Source organism: Syngnathus scovelli, chromosome 14 (genome assembly GCF_024217435.2).
Source record: "Syngnathus scovelli strain Florida chromosome 14, RoL_Ssco_1.2, whole genome shotgun sequence".
Taxonomy (NCBI): domain Eukaryota; kingdom Metazoa; phylum Chordata; class Actinopteri; order Syngnathiformes; family Syngnathidae; genus Syngnathus; species Syngnathus scovelli.
In genome coordinates, this window is record NC_090860.1 from 25,001 (window position 1) to 32,500 (window position 7,500).

The 7,500-nt window shown below is 61.9% G+C and overlaps 2 non-coding genes across 2 annotated transcripts; both read right to left on the bottom strand.

Annotated features, from left to right (window-relative positions):
- Positions 1 to 723: 723 nt before the first annotated feature.
- On the bottom strand, positions 724 to 842 carry LOC125981493 (5S ribosomal RNA). The gene has a single exon (XR_007485998.1). It is a non-coding gene; the product is annotated as a 5S ribosomal RNA (ribosomal RNA).
- A 632-nt stretch (positions 843 to 1,474) lies between these two features.
- On the bottom strand, positions 1,475 to 1,593 carry LOC125981613 (5S ribosomal RNA). Its single transcript, XR_007486100.1, has one exon. It is a non-coding gene; the product is annotated as a 5S ribosomal RNA (ribosomal RNA).
- Positions 1,594 to 7,500: the final 5,907 nt, after the last annotated feature.

Below are 7,500 nucleotides of genomic sequence, written 5' to 3' on the forward strand. Positions count from 1 at the left end.
AGACAAACCTTAACCACTTTGGGTTTCATTGTCTCCGATTACGCCTGGATGGGACCGGCTCGTTTCTGAGAAACAAGCTCGGTGCTCCCAATAATTCAAGGTAATGGTGACTTTTATTTTTATGTGGTTTATATTTGTTTTTATGCCAGTCGTATCATTTTATTTAATCCTATTTATATATATTTATTATAAATGTAGTATTTATTTATATAGATTTATTGTTTATTTATATATATAAAGGCAGGTCCGCAAAAATATTTCTGACGCGTAGCCGGTCCGTGGCGCAAGAAAGTTTGGGTACCACTAGTCTAAAAGAATCTGGCCGTAACTGGAATAGGGTTCTACGCGAATGCCCAACGGAAAAGTGAAGTGCACAAAACCTGCATTTGGCTGTATCAAAATAAATGTCATGAAAAAGGTAAAAACACTACATGGAAGCACAATGTGTTGTGCTGGGATCTTTTACAAGTAAAGACTGCTGCTTTGAGTTCACAGGGAGCCATGCTCTTTATTCACTGTACATAGTCTGTCCTCTAGCGGTAAAAACGTGAACTGCAATGCTATGGCTGTCGCCACACAATGTAGGTTTTAAACTCGTGTTGTAGTTTCAGTGTCGGAGTTCAAACTAGGCTTGCAGTTTCCGAATGCCATTCTTGATGGGTGCTGTAAAAAGTTCTTGGCTTAAACGATTGAAGTGCACATAAGAAAAAAAAAAAAAAAAAAAGCTTACGGTAACTGGTATTCCCAGGCGGTCTCCCATCCAAGTACTAACCAGGCCCGACCCTGCTTAGCCTCCGAGATCGGACGAGATCGGGCGCTCTCAGGGTAGTATGGCCGTAAGCCGTGAGACCGCTCAGAATTTTTCATTTTATAGACACAATCGCCCCTGAAACCATGCCAAGCAGCGGCGGGACTTGATGGCTGTGGTAAAAGTTTCCTTTCACAATTGACGTGGGACAAAAAAAAAAAAAAAAAGGCTTTCAGCACCTGGTATTCCCGGACGGTCACCCTTCACTTTTGTTTTTTTTTGTTTTTTTTACAACCAGGGCCGAAACAGTCTTTCTTCCAAGGCTTTTGGTGTTTTCTGGAAACATGGCTATCATGAAAAGTTATTGACAGCTTTTTATGCGGTAGCACGAATTTGCCGTTGCGACCTGCATTTTGCTGAATCAAAATAAATGCCTTGAAAAGTTTAAAAACACTTCATGGAAGTGTTGTGTTGGGTTCTTTTACAAGTCAAGCCTGCTGCTTTGAGTTCACAGGGAGCCATGCTCACTGTACATAGTCTTCTCTCTAGCGGTAAAAAATTTAACTACAATGCTGTGGATGTCACCACATAATATAGCTTTCAAACTCGTGTTATAGTTTCAATGTCGGAGTTTAAATTAGGCTTGCTGTTTCCGGATGCCATTCGTGATGGGTGTTGTAAAAAATAGCTTCTTAAACGATTGAAGTGCACATAAGAAAAAGAAAAAGCTTACAGCACCTGGTATTCCCAGGCGGTCTCCCATTCAAGTACTAACCAGGCCCGACCCTGCTTAGCTTCCGAGATCGGACGAGATCGGGCGTTCTCAGGGTAGTATGGCCGTAAGCCGTGAGGTGACCCAACATTTTGCATTTTATAGACACAATCGCCCCTGAAACTAGCGAGCGAGCCAATGAAGCCTTCAAAACTGCTTCGGCACATGGAGACCAAGCATCCTGCATTAAAAGACAAACCTTAACCACTTCGGGTTTCATTGTCTCCGATTACGCCTGGATGGGACCGGCTCGTTTCTGAGAAACAAGCTCGGTGCTCCCAATAATTCAACGTAATGGTGACTTTTATTTTTATGTGGTTTATATTTGTTTTTATGCCAGTCGTATCATTTTATTTAATCGTATTTACCGTATTTGCCGGTGTACAGGTCGACTCGGTGTATAAGTCGACCCCCTAAAATTCGACGGAAATTTACGATTTTATGATATATCCTTTGTATAAGTCGAGCTCAATTGTTGCATTATATTAAACTTCAAAATTCAATATGCGAAATTTATTGACGAAATGTGTTCAAATTCTGGGAGGCCGTGCGCATGCTGCTGTTTATAAGCACCGCGGAGGAGATCGCGGCCGGCGAGCTCGCGCACGCCGCCCGGCACCAACGGGAGGCCGGAAATAGCTCCAAGCCGAGCGGATCGGCACTTTATAAGCACCGCGGAGGAGATCGCGGCGCCTCATTGGACTTCCAGCGGCCGGCGAGCTCGCGCACCCGCCCGGCACATCCGGGAGGCCGTGCGCACGAGCCAAGTGGCCGAAAATAGCCCCCGCCGAGCGGATCGGCTGTTTATAAGCACCGCGGAGGTGGTCGCGGCGCCTCATTCGACTTCCAGCGGCCGGCGAGCTCGCGCACCCGCCCGGCACATCCGGGAGGCCGTGCGCACGAGCCAAGTGGCCGAAAATAGCCCCCGCCGAGCGGATCGGCTGTTTATAAGCACCGCGGAGGTGGTCGGGCACCTCATTCGACTTCCAGCGGCCGGCGAGCTCGCGCACCCGCCCGGCACATCCGGGAGGCCGTGCGCACGAGCCAAGTGGCCGAAAATAGCCCCCGCCGAGCGGATCGGCTGTTTATAAGCACCGCGGAGGTGGTCGCGGCGCCTCATTCGACTTCCAGCGGCCGGCGAGCTCGCGCACCCGCCCGGCACATCCGGGAGGCCGTGCGCACGAGCCAAGTGGCCGAAAATAGCCCCCGCCGAGCGGATCGGTTGTTTATAAGCACCGCGGAGGTGGTCGCGGCGCCTCATTCGACTTCCAGCGGCCGGCGAGCTCGCGCACCCGCCCGGCACATCCGAGAGGCCGTGCGCACGAGCCAAGTGGCCGAAAATAGCCCCCGCCGAGCGGATCGGCTGTTTGTAAGCACCGCGGAGGTGGTCGCGGCGCCTCATTCGACTTCCAGCGGCCGGCGAGCTCGCGCACCCGCCCGGCACATCCGGGAGGCCGTGCGCACGAGCCAAGTGGCCGAAAATAGCCCCCGCCGAGCGGATCGGCTGTTTATAAGCACCGCGGAGGTGGTCGCGGCGCCTCATTCGACTTCCAGCGGCCGGCGAGCTCGCGCACCCGCCCGGCACATCCGGGAGGCCGTGCGCACGAGCCAAGTGGCCGAAAATAGCTCCCGCCGAGCGGATCGGCTGTTTATAAGCACCGCGGAGGTGGTCGCGGCGCCTCATTCGACTTCCAGCGGCCGGCGAGCTCGCGCACCCGCCCGGCACATCCGGGAGGCCGTGCGCACGAGCCAAGTGGCCGAAAATAGCCCCCGCCGAGCGGATTGGCTGTTTATAAGCACCGCGGAGGTGGTCGCGGCGCCTCATTCGACTTCCAGCGGCCGGCGAGCTCGCGCACCCGCCCGGCACATCCGGGAGGCCGTGCGCACGAGCCAAGTGGCCGAAAATAGCCCCCGCCGAGCGGATCGGCTGTTTATAAGCACCGCGGAGGTGGTCGCGGCGCCTCATTCGACTTCCAGCGGCCGGCGAGCTCGCGCACCCGCCCGGCACATCCGGGAGGCCGTGCGCACGAGCCAAGTGGCCGAAAATAGCCCCCGCCGAGCGGATCGGCTGTTTATAAGCACCGCGGAGGTGGTCGCGGCGCCTCATTCGACTTCCAGCGGCCGGCGAGCTCGCGCACCCGCCCGGCACATCCGGGAGGCCGTGCGCACGAGCCAAGTGGCCGAAAATAGCCCCCGCCGAACGGATCGGCTGTTTATAAGCACCGCGGAGGTGGTCGCGGCGCCTCATTCGACTTCCAGCGGCCGGCGAGCTCGCGCACCCGCCCGGCACATCCGGGAGGCCGTGCGCACGAGCCAAGTGGCCGAAAATAGCCCCCGCCGAGCGGATCGGCTGTTTATAAGCACCGCGGAGGTGGTCGCGGCGCCTCATTCGACTTCCAGCGGCCGGCGAGCTCGCGCACCCGCCCGGCACATCCGGGAGGCCGTGCGCACGAGCCAAGTGGCCGAAAATAGCCCCCGCCGAGCGGATCGGCTGTTTATAAGCACCGCGGAGGTGGTCGCGGCGCCTCATTCGACTTCAAGCGGCCGGCGAGCTCGCGCACCCGCCCGGCACATCCGGGAGGCCGTGCGCACGAGCCAAGTGGCCGAAAATAGCCACCGCCGAGCGGATCGGCTGTTAATAAGCACCGCGGAGGTGGTCGCGGCGCCTCATTCGACTTCAAGCGGCCGGCGAGCTCGCGCACCCGCCCGGCACATCCGGGAGGCCGTGCGCACGAGCCAAGTGGCCGAAAATAGCCCCCGCCGAGCGGATCGGCTGTTTATAAGCACCGCGGAGGTGGTCGCGGCGCCTCATTCGACTTCCAGCGGCCGGCGAGCTCGCGCACCCGCCCGGCACATCCGGGAGGCTGTGCGCACGAGCCAAGTGGCCGAAAATAGCCCCCGCCGAGCGGATCGGCTGTTAATAAGCACCGCGGAGGTGGTCGCGGCGCCTCATTCGACTTCAAGCGGCCGGCGAGCTCGCGCACCCGCCCGGCACATCCGGGAGGCCGTGCGCACGAGCCAAGTGGCCGAAAATAGCCACCGCCGAGCGGATCGGCTGTTAATAAGCACCGCGGAGGTGGTCGCGGCGCCTCATTCGACTTCAAGCGGCCGGCGAGCTCGCGCACCCGCCCGGCACATCCGGGAGGCCGTGCGCACGAGCCAAGTGGCCGAAAATAGCCCCCGCCGAGCGGATCGGCTGTTTATAAGCACCGCGGAGGTGGTCGCGGCGCCTCATTCGACTTCCAGCGGCCGGCGAGCTCGCGCACCCGCCCGGCACATCCGGGAGGCTGTGCGCACGAGCCAAGTGGCCGAAAATAGCCCCCGCCGAGCGGATCGGCTGTTAATAAGCACCGCGGAGGTGGTCGCGGCGCCTCATTCGACTTCCAGCGGCCGGCGAGCTCGCGCACCCGCCCGGCACATCCGGGAGGCCGTGCGCACGAGCCAAGTGGCCGAAAATAGCCCCCGCCGAGCGGATCGGCTGTTTATAAGCACCGCGGAGGTGGTCGCGGCGCCTCATTCGACTTCCAGCGGCCGGCGAGCTCGCGCACCCGCCCGGCACATCCGGGAGGCCGTGCGCACGAGCCAAGTGGCCGAAAATAGCCCCCGCCGAGCGGATCGGCTGTTTATAAGCACCGCGGAGGTGGGCGCGGCGCCTCATTCGACTTCCAGCGGCCGGCGAGCTCGCGCACCCGCCCGGCACATCCGGGAGGCCGTGCGCACGAGCCAAGTGGCCGAAAATAGCCCCCGCCGAGCGGATCGGCTGTTTGTAAGCACCGCGGAGGTGGTCGCGGCGCCTCATTCGACTTCCAGCGGCCGGCGAGCTCGCGCACCCGCCCGGCAACTCCGGGAGGCCGTGCGCACGAGCCAAGTGGCCAAAAATAGCCCCCGACGAGCGGATCGGCTGTTTATAAGCACCGCGGAGGTGGTCGCGGCGCCTCATTCGACTTCCAGCGGCCGGCGAGCTCGCGCACCCGCCCGGCACATCCGGGAGGCCGTGCGCACGAGCCAAGTGGCCGAAAATAGCCCCCGCCGAGCGGATCGGCTGTTTATAAGAACCGCAGAGGTGGTCGCGGCGCCTCATTCGACTTCCGGCGGGCGGCGAGCTCGCGCACCCGCCCGGCACATCCGGGAGGCCGTGCGCACGAGCCAAGTGGCCGAAAATAGCCCCCGCCGAGCGGATCGGCTGTTTATAAGCACCGCGGAGGTGGTCGCGGCGCCTCATTCGACTTCCAGCGGCCGGCGAGCTCGCGCACCCGCCCGGCACATCCGGGAGGCCGTGCGCACGAGCCAAGTGGCCGAAAATAGCCCCCGCCGAGCGGATCGGCTGTTTATAAGCACCGCGGAGGTGGTCGCGGCGCCTCATTCGACTTCCAGCGGCCGGCGAGCTCGCGCACCCGCCCGGCACATCCGGGAGGCCGTGCGCACGAGCCAAGTGGCCGAAAATAGCCCCCGCCGAGCGGATCGGCTGTTTATAAGCACCGCGGAGGTGGTCGCGGCGCCTCATTCGACTTCCAGCGGCCAACGAGCTCGCGCACCCGCCCGGCACATCCGGGAGGCCGTGCGCACGAGCCAAGTGGCCGAAAATAGCCCCCGCCGAGCGGATCGGCTGTTTATAAGCACCGCGGAGGTGGTCGCGGCGCCTCATTCGACTTCCAGCGGCCGGCGAGCTCGCGCACCCGCCCGGCACATCCGGGAGGCCGTGCGCACGAGCCAAGTGGCCGAAAATAGCCCCCGCCGAGCGGATCGGCTGTTTATAAGCACCGCGGAGGTGGTCGCGGCGCCTCATTCGACTTCAAGCGGCCGGCGAGCTCGCGCACCCTACCCGGCACATCCGGGAGGCCGTGCGCACGAGCCAAGTGGCCGAAAATAGCCCCCGCCGAGCGGATCGGCTTTTTATAAGCACCGCGGAGGTGGTCGCGGCGCCTCATTCGACTTCCAGCGGCCGGCGAGCTCGCGCACCCGCCCGGAACATCCGGGAGGCCGTGCGCACGAGCCAAGTGGCCGAAAATAGCCCCCGCCGAGCGGATCGGCTGTTTATAAGCACCGCGGAGGTGGTCGCGGCGCCTCATTCGACTTCCAGCGGCCGGCGAGCTCGCGCACCCGCCCGGCACATCCGGGAGGCCGTGCGCACGAGCCAAGTGGCCGAAAATAGCCCCCGCCGAGCGGATCGGCTGTTTATAAGCACCGCGGAGGTGGTCGCGGCGCCTCATTCGACTTCCAGCGGCCGGCGAGCTCGCGCACCCGCCCGGCACATCCGGGAGGCCGTGCGCACGAGCCAAGTGGCCGAAAATAGCCCCCGCCGAGCGGATCGGCTGTTTATAAGCACCGCGGAGGTGGTCGCGGCGCCTCATTCGACTTCCAGCGGCCGGCGAGCTCGCGCACCCGCCCGGCACATCCGGGAGGCCGTGCGCACGAGCCAAGTGGCCGAAAATAGCCCCCGCCGAGCGGATCGGCTGTTTATAAGCACCGCGGAGGTGGTCGCGGCGCCTCATTCGACTTCCAGCGGCCGGCGAGCTCGCGCACCCGCCCGGCACATCCGGGAGGCCGTGCGCACGAGCCAAGTGGCCGAAAATAGCCCCCGCCGAGCGGATCGGCTGTTTATAAGCACCGCGGAGGTGGTCGCGGCGCCTCATTCGACTTCCAGCGGCCGGCGAGCTCGCGCACCCGCCCGGCACATCCGGGAGGCCGTGCGCACGAGCCAAGTGGCCGAAAATAGCCCCCGCCGAGCGGATCGGCTGTTTATAAGCACCGCGGAGGTGGTCGCGGCGCCTCATTCGACTTCCAGCGGCCGGCGAGCTCGCGCACCCGCCCGGCACATCCGGGAGGCCGTGCGCACGAGCCAAGTGGCCGAAAATAGCCCCCGCCGAGCGGATCGGCTGTTTATAAGCACCGCGGAGGTGGTCGCGGCGCCTCATTCGACTTCCAGCGGCCGGCGAGCTCGCGCACCCGCCCGGCACATCCGGGAGGCCGTGCGCACGAG